This window comes from Ischnura elegans, chromosome 12 (genome assembly GCF_921293095.1).
Source record: "Ischnura elegans chromosome 12, ioIscEleg1.1, whole genome shotgun sequence".
Lineage (NCBI taxonomy): Eukaryota > Metazoa > Arthropoda > Insecta > Odonata > Coenagrionidae > Ischnura > Ischnura elegans.
The window spans coordinates 35,307,435-35,324,627 of NC_060257.1; the positions used below are offsets into that span (position 1 = coordinate 35,307,435).

General features: G+C 36.5%; 1 protein-coding gene across 1 annotated transcript in view; it reads right to left on the reverse strand.

The window, feature by feature from the left end:
- The window catches only part of LOC124168661, a 323,642-nt gene that overhangs the window by 93,228 nt on the left and 213,221 nt on the right, over positions 1-17,193 (reverse strand). The gene's annotated exons all lie outside the window — the stretch shown is intronic.

Genomic DNA, 17,193 nt, shown 5'->3' on the forward strand with positions numbered 1-17,193 from the left:
GAAGGCCACGAAAGACTACGAGACAACAACGTCACCCAATTCATAAAAATCGAATATAATAAAGAAAATAGGACATGTGCCAAGTGTTGATTGCTGTACCCACATTTTGGGAAGGCTATCTTTTCCACTCACCGCTCATGCAATAGCGATCATCGCTATTAAAATTTCCAAAACGATTGCGTCATATGTTTTTTAATTAATTAAAAATAGAGACCTTTACACCTAGTAATTCTACAGGCATGATAGTAGGTCAAGAAGAAATATCGTAGCAATCACAGACAATTAAAATTTACAGTTATTACCGATATGCTGGCTTCATGTTTTGTTTAGTGAATAAGAAAATAGAGACTTTAACTCCAAGTAAAAATATAAAAATATAATAGAAGGTCAAGAAGAAAGCTTAAAGACATCATCCCTATCACAGCGTACAACTATTTCCGAAACGCTTGCCTTACATGTTATTTAATTAATAATCAACGGAGACATTACTTAATGATAATATCTATAGATATGATAGAAGGTCGGGAATAAAGTTCATAGCCATCATCCTTATTAACATTTACAGTTCTTTTCAAAACGCATGCCTTATATGTTATTTAATTAATAAAAAATGGAGACATTTACTCCAAGATATAATCTAAGAATATGAGAGAAGGTCAAGAAGAAAGTTCAAAGTCATCATCCCCATTAAAATTTACAATTATTTCCGAAACGCTGGCCGCATGTGTTTTAATCATAAAAAATTACGGACTTTTACTCCAAGAAATAATTCGAATGTGGTAGGAGGCCTAAAAGAAACCTTTTTTATAGAGAAAATAAAACTGGCATATTAACAAACCGAAAAAAGGACATATCCTTGCGTGCCTACCACGCCCAGTTACCCCTCCGACGTACCCCAACTCCTCTTGCGCCCATATTTTCTCTCTCTTTCGCTTTGCAGTTCAATTCCCCACACCCCATATCCCGCACCTCAACGGTCGATACTCAATCACAACCCCTTTCGCGTCCTCTCGTCTCCTTCCACCAAAAAACCTACGATTCCCCCGGACCCTCCTCAAAACGTGTGTGACCGGCGACTCCACCATATTTGCGACGCCACCCAGATACGCCTTCCCACCACATTCCAGAGGGCATGATATTTAGACAACACCATTCGATATGAGCAAGGATTTGGCACTTTTGCTTTTGCATATCGATACCTAAGTCCTAACTACACGCATCTCAAAATTTGTTCGGTATGAGTTAATACTGATAATACTCTTAATAAAAAATAAAATTCAAGGAAAATCAAACGTTTGTTTGCAAATGTATGCTTATTTTCAGTTTTTTTACTTTTAGTATTTAATTTCAATTAAAATTATATAGAATTTAAAAAAATCGTTTTTTTGCTCTCCTGAAAAGTTGCTATTTTTGAGATACGTGTTGTTAAGGCCGTTTTACACGGTGCACGGAATTGCGCAATCTGACGTGCGTGCGAAGGCGCAATCAAAATTGCGTCGTGTAAAGCGGTGAATTGCTAGAACACATGCGAGAATGCGTGGATGCGAGACGGCAAAATAGCCCCTGTTCTAATTTCGTTCATGCATTCGCGCAATTCCACGAAATTTTAGAAATTAATGCAGCTCTAACCTGCGCAATTCCGTGCCCTGTGTAAAACGACCTTTAGGACTGAGCCATCGATATCCTTTAAATGAATCTTCACACCTGATTGTTATGGATAGTTCCAATTGTTGAAATGGAGGAATAATCGATGCATACAAATTTAAAATACTCCTCGTGAATTAGTGCCAGAATTCTTCAAGCGGGATTATTATGAGGATATAGACATTTTTGGTCCACGCAATTTCTCGCATTGTTCACGTAAGTATATTAGGTTGAAATTGTACACATAATGGCCATGCAAATACATACTAATAGACAATAGATGATCGAAAAGAAAACAGCAATTCCAAATGCAATGCGTAAGGAAAGCCACAAATTTCCCAAAAAGCATACAAATACAATATGAACGACAAAAGATAACGCGAGAAAAGAAATACGCAAAATCGTGATTCAAATGTTCAAGCGCTGGAAAATATTCACGTCAGGGGTTGCTGTCAAAATTAATTGATAAATTTGCATTAGGGTTATCGAGCAGTTCCATTTTACTTAATTTAGTAAAAAGTTACGAGATGTGGTGAGACATAATATCTGATTTTGATTGGGGAAGAACGATTCAAAGTCAAAATATAAAAATAGAAACCTCAGCTTGTAAACTAAATGGTATAAACAGGTATGGTATGAAGACGAGTGTCCCTTCAGTTTCTCGGTAGATAGAAGTATGAAAGCTCACCTTTAGCCCGGGTGGGAGGTTGTAGAATTTATGCCAGAGGGTTGAGTCAATGGAAAAAAATCATATAGGTATATCTATCAAAACAAAAGAAGGGATTGAACCACTCACTGAATGGATGAAATTTCAGTGAATTTAATGAGTTTGACATAGATAATTTCAATGAGGAAGTTTCGCAGCAATGATAAGGCATGATACAATTAGGAGAACATAACACCAATTATATGAATGAGAAGAAAAAAAGCTCCTCTCATGTTAGTGTTCCAGCATCAATACCATACAATGATGAAGCTGATGTTAGTTAAGTTAGCAAGTTGCTTAAGAATACGATAGCTTGGATAAGAGAGGAATTAAATATCACAGTAATGCACCGATATCAAACACAGAAAGCGTCAACTAGTACTCGAAATGGTATAAACTGGTACAGTAGAAAGATGAGTACCCCCTCAGTTCACATGCGGATAGATTGCACACCTTTGGCCCGGGTGGGAGCCCGTAAAATTTACGTCAGGGGGTTGAGTTAAAGGAAAAAAGAAATGAAGAAAGTAATTGGTAGAGGTTGACCTTTCAGAACCAAAGAACGGATTGAAACACTGAGCGAAAGAAATCATCTAAAATGAAGTGAGTTTTAAATAGATGATTTTAATGGCGTTCTTTCACAGCAATGATAAAGCATAATATAATAAGGATAATATAACACCAATTATGTTTAATAAAAAGAAAAGCTCCTCAAATTTTAGTGTCCCAGCATCGATACACATATTGATGAATCTGAAGCTAACTAAGTTAGCTAGTAGCTTTGGAACACGATAGCTAGGATTAAAGCGGTATTACACATTATAGTAATGAAATGACATCAAAAACATGCAATCTCAACTCGTACGCGAAATGGTATGAACAGGTATCCACATCCACAGGTAAGATGAGTACCCCCTCAGTTTACAGGCAGATAGATAGCGCACCTTTGGCCCGGGTGGGAGCCCGTAGAATTTTCGTCAGGGGGTTGAGTCAAAGGAAAAAAGAAATGAATAATGAAATTCGTGGAGGGCTGCCAGGGGAGTTCGGCGAGGGTGGGGAAGGGGCTCGTCTTTTGTGCTCTCCATGAAAAATAAAGCGGCACTCCCAGAGCCCGAGGACCTTAATTTAAATGAGTCCCAGTGTACAGAGTGGATTTTTTTTCTGCCTCTCCCCGGGATAGTAGGAATATTTGCCGCGGTTGATAATAAGTGAGTTTCCAAAAGATGAGGAAAGTTTGATGAAAGGCCCAAAAAAAATCTACCTCTGGATATGTTTCGTCGAGGTATTGTTTTTATTTTTAAACGGAGTAGTAAGCGCGAGACTCGATAGAGTTGTTATATTGAATGCCAACTCGCACTTGAGTAGGTTTTCGTTGTAAATTATTCATTTATTACATATTGCTAAAAGTAAGCTACAGCCGGATGGTAGCATGAGATTTAAATTTAATGAGTAAAAAGCCTACAAACTTAAGAGCAAAGTAAAGGAACAGAAAATACACACATGGAATACAAAAGATATTATTCGATTACCGTACAACTAAAAAATGAAATTTGAACTAAATACAGCAGTTCACAACTCTCCATAGTAAATAACTATAACATCAAGCAATAACCGAGGAATCTCTTAAAAGCTTTGGTATTTGCGGCAAAGATCTCAAAAATTCTAGATAATATCTCATCTTTCCAGTGAATACTTTGGTAAATAAGTACTGAAGTACTACCTCGGTATTTGAGATAGCAGCTCAAGTAGAGAGAAAAAATACGATCGAATTTCGTCATGGTATCCACTCACCCACTGTCGAACGCTATCGTCTTCATTATAAGGATACAAATTGGAAAGAATATAATTCTGACATGGATATAGGGACTATCCACTCGTCAATGTCTTGTAAATTGATGGACAATGGACTATAATCTACGTTAGGGAATTGAAAATGGTCTTTATCCTGTAGTATATGCAACCTTTCAAAGCGTATGTGTAATGTGATTGGTCTCAACAAGGCGTCCATATAAGTGGTCAAGCTACTCGGTAACATTAGTGTAAAAGCAGAACCTACCTCAAGTGTGTACATGTAGCTAATGTAATGAGAATACTTAAGCATATTTCTAGTTTTTATTTCAACATTAGTGGAGTTATTGTAACAAAAATAGAAAAGGACACATTATTTTTCTTGTAAAAGTAACACAAAGTAACAAATGACGTTTTAAATTACCAAAAATCAATACGAAACACTAACATTATTTTTTTAAAACTTTATTCAATAGCTATTTAAAAATATAATAACGGGTCAAGGTAAATATGCACCAATAACTTAGAGAGATAGGGAGAGAATACACGTAGGATTTTTCTAGGAATTCTTAAACACGCATAAAGATTCGAATGCATTTTAATAAGGACAAATAAAAATAAAATACAATCAACCAATTTGATTAAGTTTTACTATAAATAATTAAGCATTAAGTCGAAAAAGAATAGCAATTTTCATGAAGGTTTCCTTAAAATTCATAACGCCAAAATACACTCATGATATTAACGCCGAACAAATAGGTATGTCATAAAGTAAAAACGAGTGCGCTGCATTTGTTGTAGGAGCAATTTTTCACGTCCTAATATTAGAACATGGCAATGTTAAAACCTAGAAACTGGATTTTTAAAGTCATTTGGCGGTTATTCGCTCGATAGAACATGAAAACAGCGAACAAAACCGGTGATAATCTTTTTTTACAAAATTATTTTTTCAAAAGATAAATAGTGAACTAATAAAAAAATGCGTAAAGAAATGAAATAAATTCGCATATCAGGGGCAATCAAACTTTAAGAGCAATAGTTGATAGAAGATAAAAAACACATGAATTGATAATTAAAATTAAAACGTTGATAGTAGGGAAAAAGATGAAAAGAATTCATCGAGGAAATTTAAGAAAGGTGAAAGAGGAAAAGTAATTTCGAGATCGCGTGACTTATCGAATATACGACACGGGAAAAGTGATTGTAAAAGAATTAGTCTATAATATCTTGAGTTTATTTTTGGTAGACGAATATCAAAATCATCAGCATAGGCCGATATTAGGAAGTGATTAAGATAGATTACAATAAAGAAGACATTCCCCATTTTTTCCTATTTCCAATGAATCTGAAAACGTAAAGCTAGGCAAAGTATAATAGGCAAGGGCATTGCGGACAAATAAATTGACTTACTTCCTTCTCGCTACGAGCATGAAAAGACTTTTTATTAAAAAAAAACTAATAGCAAAGTAACAAGCCCAAGTTAGGGAAGATCACAAACCAGTCCTATTTAATGTTTGCAGCCCTATTGAAGGAATTATCACCTACCACAAGCAAATCTAACATGCCTAATAATGCGCAAAACTTTGGTTGAAAACATTTTATCACTGAATCAAATAATACAAAGTCATTTCTAGACAATGCGATCAAAATTAGGAGAAAAACAATGATACGTTTTTTTATTCTAAATATACATAAAAGAGGATGTCTGTTTGCCTGTCCGCTATGCGTTTCCATATGTGTACATAGCTGCATCCAATGCTGACACACCCCGTATTTCTACTTTCGGCTGCGTCCAATGCGTCGTTTTCTAATTACTATTAGTTACGTGACGTCATGCAAATCTTGCGGTTGGTCATCCTGCCGGATGGGAACACCTCTTTACACTCTCAAAGAGAAGAAATAAGAATCCTTCGTGGCCATGAAATCTAAGTTCGAAGTGCCCCACATCTCCAGGTACTATCATGCCCGAGCAACGCCGGGTTGTCTGCTAGTTAAATATGTATTTCTTTAATTGCCGCACGCTTGCAGGGGCTGAATGATTTTAGAAAACATGATTGAAAAATTGAAAGGCCAAATATTTTGAGGGAGTCAGTAGGGTATTAGGAGTACATTACGATATATTAAAATTAATGGAAATATTTATTAATACATAATTATTTGGTAGGTCTCCATCAATATTAATACATTTTGCATCGATCACATTAACGGACTAGCTTTGTTCTTCAGACAGAGTGCACGTGTATTTTCGTCTGAAGTCCTAAAGAAGTAAATCACAGCTACGGTTTTGGTAAGATATTAAAATGCGCATTATCTAGGATACACTAAACAATTTAACGAAAATGCAAATGAGTAGGAAATAAGGCTGAAGAAGCTTGCTAAGTTTCCAACTGAATTTGACTTCCAGTAGTTGATGATTATCATAAGGCAGTTCTGTAGTAAGTTTAACTTGTCATCAGCCATAAACAAATCCCATTATTACGGTGGATAAAATGTAAATTAACTTGAATAAAAATTTAATTAAACTATGCAATGTCACTTCCAAAAGTATGCCCATGATTTGAGGAAAATAAATTTTAAAATGACTAATGTTGAAAGATATATTGCAATGAATAGTTACGTATGTAAAGAATTAGATGCACAAAGCAGTAGTTAAAATAATAAATAGATACATTTTATTTGTCCTAAGAAACTCCTTTGGAGCACATAAATATATTCTGACTGTAGTGTTACTGACCAAAAAATATTAAAACACTCGGTATGAATTTGGTAAACAGAAAAACGAGGATAACAAATTATTATGACTATGCTAAAATATAATTTCACAAAAAAACAAAAATAGTATGAAAATGTTTTCAGGATTATGTTATATTCACAACTTTCAGAATAACAATGGTAATTTTTAACATAATACAACACGAAATTATACAATAATAGAAATAAATGTGACCTATAACGTTTTTTTAGCTGAGACGTAGTGGGACTGAAGGAGGGCAACTCTTTACGACGCAAAGGAGCCAAAGATTTAACCACGGAAGTGAGGGGAGAGAAGGCGACGATCAGATAAGACTTCGTCGTAAAATTTAAAAGTTCCGAGCCCGCAGCATATTTACGCCAAGGCGTCGGGAAAACGGGTCATAAAGCCATGAGACCTTTACCCCGTATTTCCAACGGCAGAATAAAAAATAAAAACTTATTTAAATATTTTGAGCGAACACTTTCCCAGCCAAGAAGGGTTAATAGAGGTGCCATTTCCATCACATTAATTTATTTCACAGTCAATTAATTCATTTCTTCACTAATAACTTGAACGTAAGATTCTTTTCGGTCTAAAGTTCATATATTGGATCAAGGAAAGTGAACCGTTGGAGGCGGAATGCCAAACTTCTATAAGATGCTTGTAGTAAACTTGGGTGTTGATCTATCGACGTTGTAAATTTTATTTTAAATATAATTAAATTTTATTAAAATAGCTTTATTATATTCACCATAATAAACAACAGGCAATGGGTAATTTTGTAACAAAAATAGCACTTTTACATGCCGAAAATATATTGACCTGTGACGGGAAGTCATAATATACACTGACTAACAATTTCGTTTGAGTAAATATGTAAATATTATTTTTCAACACTACTTACTGAAGTTATTTTTGAGTAATTGCTTGATTCCTGTGAGTATCTAACTAAAAGCCTGAAGAGAGTCAATAGCGATTGATTAGGTCGCATAAAATGTGTGGTCAATTTTCCATTTGTTTGTCGACCACGCTATAAATGATAATCTTTGATGCTAAAACCTTTGACAACCTTGACAAACAGTATGACACTAACACACAATGAAAGCCAATTTCCATTTTGCGGTCAAAGGTAAATCGCAGTGACGTCTGTTGGCTTGGAGCTTTGTTTATCCCACCTAAGCTTTGATGAGGGAAAATGAACAAGGGCAGGTGCACATTGGTTACTTACATCGATTTAAATTATTTGACTATGGTAATTTTTTGGCCATGAGATGCATATTTTATGATATTTGGTCATTTAGCCCGCAGTAACTCATGCCTATTGCCCATGCTTTATAGTAATTTTTACTATTCGCTACGTTCTGAATCTGCTGTTCTGCTGTGATATGACAAAAGTTGACCACTTCCCTGACATTATTTTTGTGCTCATAATCTGTGAACATTTTTCTAATTAGTCTGGGAGACTTTAACCCATTACTCTCGTTACATTTTTGTTACCCTGAATCTATTTACCTATGATTCTTATTCCGCGAATTGATTTCCTCAATGCGAATATAATAATAATGGGTCACAGAAATTATCATCAATGAAACCGGAGATTACATTATGCAGACGCATTGTGAGTCAAAATTATATAGACTGAATTATTTTTCATATGCTAATTGAATTTTGAAACGCAAAAATAATGGAGCAAACAAAATGAAAGGAGAACACCAAATATTAGCATTAAAATAAATGTCCAACATGGGGAAATACAAGTAGAAAAAACAAGGCATTTTGTAGCACTGAAATCAACGCAGGCCGAATCGTGATTCAAAGTAATTATACATGAATGGTTTTTTTATACGCTAGTTTAATTCCAGTGATCAAAAGTGAGGAGTTTTTATATAAAAGAACGATGGCAAAAATTAGCATAAAAATAGACATTTAGCATGGGGAAAATACAAGCAGCGAGAACAGGGAATTTTTGGAGCACTGGACAAAACGCACGGAAGCGGTATAGGTAGGCTGTAGGTCGGGGCACAAAGGGCCATAGATTTCTGCACAACCCGCAGAATCTAGCCGCAGACCCTGCAACGACACGAACTAATTTGCAAGAGTGGCCGCTCTTATTTTCGGAATAAATGGGAAAAGGACGCGAATCCTTGGGGCGTAACGACAGAAAAAACTGGCCGCGGTGCACTTTTATCCCTTGTCCTTACTACTATAAAAGGAACCATGGTAGGTCACTCTCGGATAACAACCATGCGGTTCAACAAGCTTGAACGCTTAAATATCGTGATTCACTTGTTTTCTGACGTAGAATATACTGAAATTACTTGAATTGCATAGGCAGTAAGCAGAGGAAAAATAAGCATCGTGAAGAATGATAGTAGGTTTCCCCGGCGTATAGTATCAAGAAAAATTACTCGCGATTTCCACCGGGTCAGGTTCTCCATCACGACCGACGTTTCGACGCACGAACTATCTTTCGACATCAGAGTATGGCGTTTGTTTGTTTGACGACTCGTGCATCGAAACCTTGGCCATGATGATGAACCTGACCCGGTGGAAATCCCGATAATGAAAATCATGATTGTACATGGAAATTCGAGCTATTTATTGATAGAAATTATGACGGCGTTCCCACTAAAAGACTTAAGGATTGTTAAATTTACGCATAACGATCAGGACCATGGTTTGATTCAAAGGATAACGTCAGGTAAAATCGTAGTAAACTAAATTTGAAGCATTATTAAAGTGCTTTTGTTTAGCTGGGGGAAAAAATGATAGTACTTTTGCTAAATTTATGCTACGATTACTGAGAAAACGATCTGGAGTCAACGGCAGCGGAAACGCTGGTAATCGAAACCTTAGGTTTAAATGCTCTCCCAAAATGCAAACTCACTTGTATTCAGCCCGTCAAGTGCTTAAAGCCTTGTAAAACAAAGGCTGAGAACATAATTCACAGTGTCCGGCGATATCTGGTGGAGATTTTTTATATCCATGAGAATGAACTAAAATGGTAAATGTTAGAGCGTAGGTTTCCGCGGCGATGGTCTGATCTCTGCATTTCTCCAGGGTTTTCTTCCGCGTCAGGTTGTTGGTTGATTGACAACACTTTCGCTGGCTGTCCTGCCAGCGTCTTCAGGTCGAAGGTGTCGGCTGTTGGTTTCTGCCTCGCTTATATACTGTAGGCTGGATGGGAGCTGCACTGTGATTGGCTGTCTGACTGGGTGCTTCTCTCTGATTGGCTCTCTCTTTGATGACTCTTTTCCAGGCGCTGTGAAGGAAGTATCCATCTTCTCTATTGAAATTCAAAGGTGTTTTTTGAACAAATCAGGGAAGCGATAGAAATTCAAAAAACACCTTTGAATTTCAATAGAGAAGATGGATACTTCCTTCACAGCGCCTGGAAAAGAGTCATCAAAGAGAGAGCCAATCAGAGAGAAGCACCCAGTCAGACAGCCAATCACAGTGCAGCTCCCATCCAGCCTACAGTATATAAGCGAGGCAGAAACCAACAGCCGACACCTTCGACCTGAAGACGCTGGCAGGACAGCCAGCGAAACTGTTGTCAATCAACCAACAACCTGACGCGGAAGAAATCCCTGGAGAAATGCAGAGATCATAAAATGGTAAACTTTCACAAAATTTTATATACTTAAGTACCGACCCGGTTTCGACACGTAGTGTTAATATCACCTTGATAATGACACTGCGTGTCGAAACAGGGTCGGTACTTAAGTAAATAAAATAGTTTACCATTTTAGTTAATTCTCATGAAAGGCTGAGAAATTAAGCGCATAGCTATATCAGCGTCGCGTCTTGATTTCAGCAATAATGAATTCTGAAAACTCATAATATTAAATTCAGTCTGTTTGAGGGGTAAGCATGTTAATTGAATGCGTAACAGTAACAACAATAACACATGATTCTTAAATACGTAATTTAACACCTATTTGATAAATTGCCTTTCATTTTTTCATTCAATTCAATTTTATTATCTCAATGGAATAGTATTGCGTTAAAGTTGCTTCTTGTCACTCTTATTATACAGAATTAATTGAAATCGGAAAATATCCTAGGGACATTAAGATCTCAATTTCGAGAAGTCGTTAAATATACGACTTTTTCAGTATTTAAAAATTATTTTTATCGATTTTATTGCGTTCAAAACGTAATGTCCCTCGTAAAAATTTTTGTTAGGGGAAGAGGGGATCTCTATTCTAAATAATTAAATTCGAAAAATGGTAAAATATTATTTTTTAGATATTTTATATTAATGAGTTCAAATGGCAGATTTTTTCTATGCATTTCGTTTTCGAAATTTGAAAATAAAAAGGAAAAAATATTACTTGGAAAGATTTTCAGTTCAATAAGCGTCCTTCTCCATCTATTCTCAACTCAATTGTTTCCTAAATCGTTATTTAGTTACTATCCTAAGGTAGTGTTCCGTCTATTAGACGGCCTTACCACAAAATAGACCACTTTGGGCGCTTTATGTCCTTAGCTCCACCAGAATATTAGACACTGTGAATAAGATATTCCTTGGGAATTGCACTAAACGCATAGACGCAGCATGTAGGCTGAAGATACAAAAAGTTGAAAAACAGTTGCTACTTGTAACCCTGATTACAAAGAAATATATTGAAATCGGAAAGTATCTTCAGGACACTCAGTTCAAAATTTCGAAGCATAGTTAAATATATGATTTAAATATATGCATTTTAAAATAATTTACATTGATTGTACTGCGTTGAAAATCGTCTTTTAGTCTCTTTTAATAGTCATTACTGCAAAAAAAACTCCAAGTCCCGACTTTTTTAGTGAGTCCCACTTTTCACTCATGCAATTAAAATATCGCAAAAATGATTTTTTTTGGGTATTTTATGTTAATGTGTTCATATGACAGGTATAGTCTGTGCATTTGTTCTTCGAATTTCGAGAAGAAAAAGAAAAAAATGATTAATTAGAAAAAATATTGGTCTACTTATCGACTTCCACGATCTTTTCTCAATTCTCCTGTTTCTTAATGCGTTCATCATTCGTTATCTTAACATAGTGTTCCTTTCATTATGCGTCCCTAACACGTAATGGACCGTAGCTGCACTTCCATGCTACACACTGCGGAGGAGATATTCCCGGGTCATTGAACTAAAGGCAGAGACGCAGCATGCAGGCTGAAGGCAAGGGCTTAAAAGATCGAGGGAATTTTAGCCGCACCAACCACAGCACACACCCGTAACACCTCCAGCGATACGCACTAATTTTCAAGAGTGGCGGCCCATCCCTTTTTTCCGGCAAGAATGGGACAAGCACGCAAGGATCTGGGACGTAACGATCATGTACAAAAGAAAACAAAAAAGGGCAGAAGTGCGCTCTTTAAGTAGTGGCGGGAGAGACAACTATGAAGGGGCGGGGGAAAGGGAAGGAAGTTTTAGGTAGAGGGGATAGAGACAGACACTTGTTGACGACGGAAAGCAGGTCAGAGGGGTGAGAGAACCATAAAAACACGGGCGTGTGAAATAAAAACACGAAGGAGGGATCACCAAGGGACTAAAGAAGATGAGAGAAAACACTATTCAAGACTAAAATCATCGATGGCGGCGCTGAAGGCTCTGACGTAATTTGACAATATGGCCGTCGCATTGAGGATAATATTGTGATCATAAATACTCTACACAGGATTCTCCACTTCCATGGTTCCATTGATTTCCACCGGTCGCAAATAGCGGCGTCCCAGTCGCTAGGCTACAATTCAACATGGATGAAAGCTTCTCGAGTTTCCAACCGGGTCAGGGTCTGCATTGTGTAGGCCGACGTTTCTTAGGGAGACTTTACCAACATCCTCAGGGCTGATGAAAAATTGGCCATTGCTGAACACTGTGTCCAGGAAAATTACAACATCCACTGGGAAGAAACTACCCAACTCGGAGGAACAAGAGGCTATTGGGACCGTATTACTAAAGAAGCCGTAGAGATCCGTCTTCACCCAAACAACATCAATAGAGATCGAGGACTGCAGCTAATTAGCGCTTGGAACCTGGCAATAAATAGGACGAGAAAGGAGGAAAAATCCCGGACCAATCAGAGACTAACTAGGTGAAGGAGGAGGGTATATATATCAAAACACAGCGGCATCAGCATCATCAGCCCTGAGGATGTTGGGAAATTCTCCCAACGAAATGTCGGCCTACACAATGCAGACCCTGACCCGGTTGGAAACCCGAGAAGCTTTCATCAATGCTATTCACCGGGAAAAGCTCAGATTGTTCATTACAAATCAACATACCTACGTATTAGCCCGCATGAATGTAATCGTTTATTGCTCAAACTCAAGCTTAATTAATTAATATTAAGATCAATTTCATGTAGAGTAGTTGAAAAACGCAGTTAAACATTTAAAAATGAAATGTAAACCTATAAAAACAATACTAGTTTTTGGATCGGATTTCGTTATTAGTTGAAGTTTCAACACCCTGCGGAATAGGAAAAAACATAACCGGAAAAGCTGTATTTTTGATAATTAAAATTGATGATTCTCTTGATAGAAAAAGCAAAATTTAGACAGCTCGCTGAGTGAAAAGATGGTTGGCCGTCCCCAGCTCCGGAGAAAGAACCCATTCCCTCCCTGGCTAGCTCTATCTGGGTTTCAACGGTTCTCTTCCTACGATTCGAAAACTAGGCTTGAGTCCTCAAACCCGTATTGTCATGAAAAAGGAATCCAAGTACATGTATATCTTAAAAATGCGTCAATCTTGTTGTGACAAGGAAATAGAATAATTGAAAGAGAAAAATTGAGAAAACATCACATCTTATGAGCACAACAAAATCCTCGCACAGAAAAAGGGAAAATTTCAGTGAAAATCATGAATACAATTGTGAAAAGCAGGATTATACCATACATCCCAAACCGACTCTCATCGAAAAACTAGACAAGTTATCACCCGAAAAATGGTGGAGGCATTTCTAAACGGCCATTGGGAGATTCGGATTCAAATCTTGATTAAGCAAAATAAGTTTTTCAAGGCAGTTTTCACCATTTCCGTAAGGGTATTAATAACATTGCGTCTGTGCGCGTGACTGCTTAAAATGTTCCTTGATTCCTACTAGTGAATCAAGCAATCAGTTATTGGTACTCGCATTCTTTTTAGCATTGAATCTAAAAATATTCAATCTCAAAGTAATTGTATAATTTTCAGTAATAACTGATAGTGATATATAAGGAAGTTAAAATTTGGTAAACGAAAAGTGAAAATGGACTAAGCTTGAACTCGCTTCCTCCGACAACTTAAGTGACGAAAGTGTTAGAAGAAACTTACGCCATGTATTGCGTAAAATTACAACTCTCTTTCCACATGGAAATTTATTTAATAATAAAAGCACAATGGAAAAAAATGCAAAAGTCTTAATTTTGAATATTTATTGCCATCACAAGTAAGAAAATGCGCAAAATTTCAAGCCGATTAGGCCATGGGAAGTGGGTAAAAATCAATTACAAGATACCATCGATAAAACAGACAGACGAAGCAAGTTAAGAAAAAGGATTTAAAAAAATTTTCAGCCGAAGAGATATGTCTTCTTAAAGGAGACGTGAGGAAACTTAATTCAAGAGAAAACGGAACCGTGGAGAGAGTGATGAGGGCAATGAATCGGCCGGAAGGAGCACGAACACTTGTTGACGCTGTAACTGTTTAGGGGAATGGAGGTTTAGGTATAAAAAATGCACGCTTCCATGATAAAACAATAGGGAAGAGGATAAATCACCAAAGGAAAACCGAGCTGTCTTTCAGGTCCAATAGTTCGCCTCACCATCGACTTACGTTAAACCTGAATCACAAATAAAGACAACTTTTTTCCGGTTAGATATCGTGGAATAGTATATTTAATAATACACAAAGGTGTCGCACTATCCATTAATTATATTTCACAGCTCTACTACATGTGTTTCGATAGACCGCGGTGGTAATGTCATTAATGGAAAGATGAAACAAAAGAGGACCTATAACACTACCCTGGGGCACACCTGAGATAACTTGAATAGCATCAGAGCTAACTCCACCCAAAACAACCCTCTGCTCGCGATCGTTTATCGCTACTTATTGTAAGGGTATTTACACCGTATCCTTCCAAGTTTTGAATCAGCTTCAAATGCGGAAAATTATCAAATGTCTTTCTGAAGTCTAAAAATATGGCGTCGACTTGAACATGTCTGTCATCCGTGGCTTGAAGATCTTGAATAAAGAGAGTAAGTTCAGTTTCACAAGACCTCCCTATTCTAAATTCGTGCATTAACTTGCAATCATCATCATGACCTGATTGGCTAACGATCGGCATCAGTATGATGACAAGCCAATTGATACACGTGCAGTAGAGCTAGAGCTGTGACATAAAATTAAATGGGCAGTACGATATCTTTGTTAACTATCTGAATCACAAGATAATTTTTCACGTACAAGTCCAGCGATCATTTCAGCTAAGCTTTTCAATGACCTGCATCTATATCTACATACTTCCCAGCTGCCTCAATAGGCCTAGATTTTATAAAAGCCCTTTATCGTTCGGGGGAAAAACGAATTCCTGTACCTTTCCGCTCGGCAAAACATCTCTCTTAATTTATCGTTTCTGACGACTTGGAAATAATTTTAGGTTCAAATAATATGTTCTCCGTAAAAGAAGAACACCATTATAGTAACAGTTGAGATAAATTCTGATTAGATATTGAAGATTTCAATATGGATAAATGAATAAACTTGATTGAACCCCATATCAGGTTTTCATTTCGACAACGTAGGTTTCGACATCTAGCGTGACATTCAAGTGAAAGCACAATTTCGGGTTCCTATTAGAATGAATTTTCAAAAAGACAGAGTTTTTTTTACAGCCATTTCCAAAAATTTTAGGACAAAGTTTTCGACGCCGCTTTGACGAATTCAGCTTCCCAAGGACATTTAGTTTCCCTTACTAAATCCATTTTTTGCCATTGGGATAGCATCGAAAATATTGAGTTTGTGTGTGAAGATATCTTCACTCCAAGGAGAAGGTAAAAAAATCGAATATTTATCATTCTTTTTCGATTTTTGCTGAATTCAACTATAATTTCGCGAGCATTTTCCGTGTACTTGTCCATGTTTTCACTGTTTAATTGTTTTACGTATTATAAGACTAATAACGATATAGTTGCTAGTTGCTTCGATGGCCTGATGGAGAACATGAAGTGATGTGAAGATGAAGGTTATTGGGGCGGGTCTCCACAAGAGATACTGACCTCACAATTTTTTTCTGTTTGTTCAATCATTTTGCATTCATTTACAGGTTTTAATCATCGTTAAGTTCGCTAAAATTGCTTTATATATTTTTATTAAACAATGATATTATAAATGAATTTTATAAGGGGAACCCGACTCGTTCATTACTAATGAGACAAAAAAAATTGAAATTGGGCATGGGTTTACATATTCTCTACATGAATGGCTACATGGATAGATAATGGATATTAAATGGGATTTAAAATTACCCTTATTGTTTTCAAAAACTAAACGTTATCTGAATGGGCGGGAGCCAATAGTAAATGTATAGCATTTACCATACTTATGCTATGGCACACAAAATATTTTCCTATGTGAAATAGAAGACAAACAAGTCCAGGCGGAGTAACGAAAAATTTATCTCAGGTGTAATCATACAAATATCTCAAATCCGGGCACAGTTAAAATACATTTATCTGGTGTAATCCTACGTGACACCGATACAAAGAGAAATATAAGGTGTGAGAAGTGAGTGAGAAGTGCAGAAGTTAATTTTGTGCTCACCTTTTTACTTCATAATCAGACGTAAATTATTAACTATATATTTCATTGTTGTAACCTTAATTACGTAACGGAAGAAGGGATGAACTTTGAATAAGGGAAAAGGATGGGTACATCTATTCGTCTATGAGAGCGTTATCCCGGCTAATAATTTGATTTTTAAATTTATAACTACCGTCTAGAATCTAATTAGTTATTAAAAATGAAGTGGTAAAAATAATATTTATCCATCCAAGAAACCTTCAAATACCACAACTCCAGGGGGAGTAACGGTGTCATGGTAAATATAAAACTGTTGTTTTTGATTATGTTGATAATGAAGTCTATCTTGTTGAAAAACAGGTCAGTTAAGACAAATAAAATTGTGGAAAAAAACAACTGCTCTTTATTTATCATTGGATTGATTCTCAATTTCCACAAGATATCGCCTAAGCTGTTGAATTCAATTAGAGTAACGATTCATTTATCTCTGATGTAATCCTACGCGGCACTGCTGTAAGGAGAAATATAAGATGTAAAAGCGAGAAGTGGAG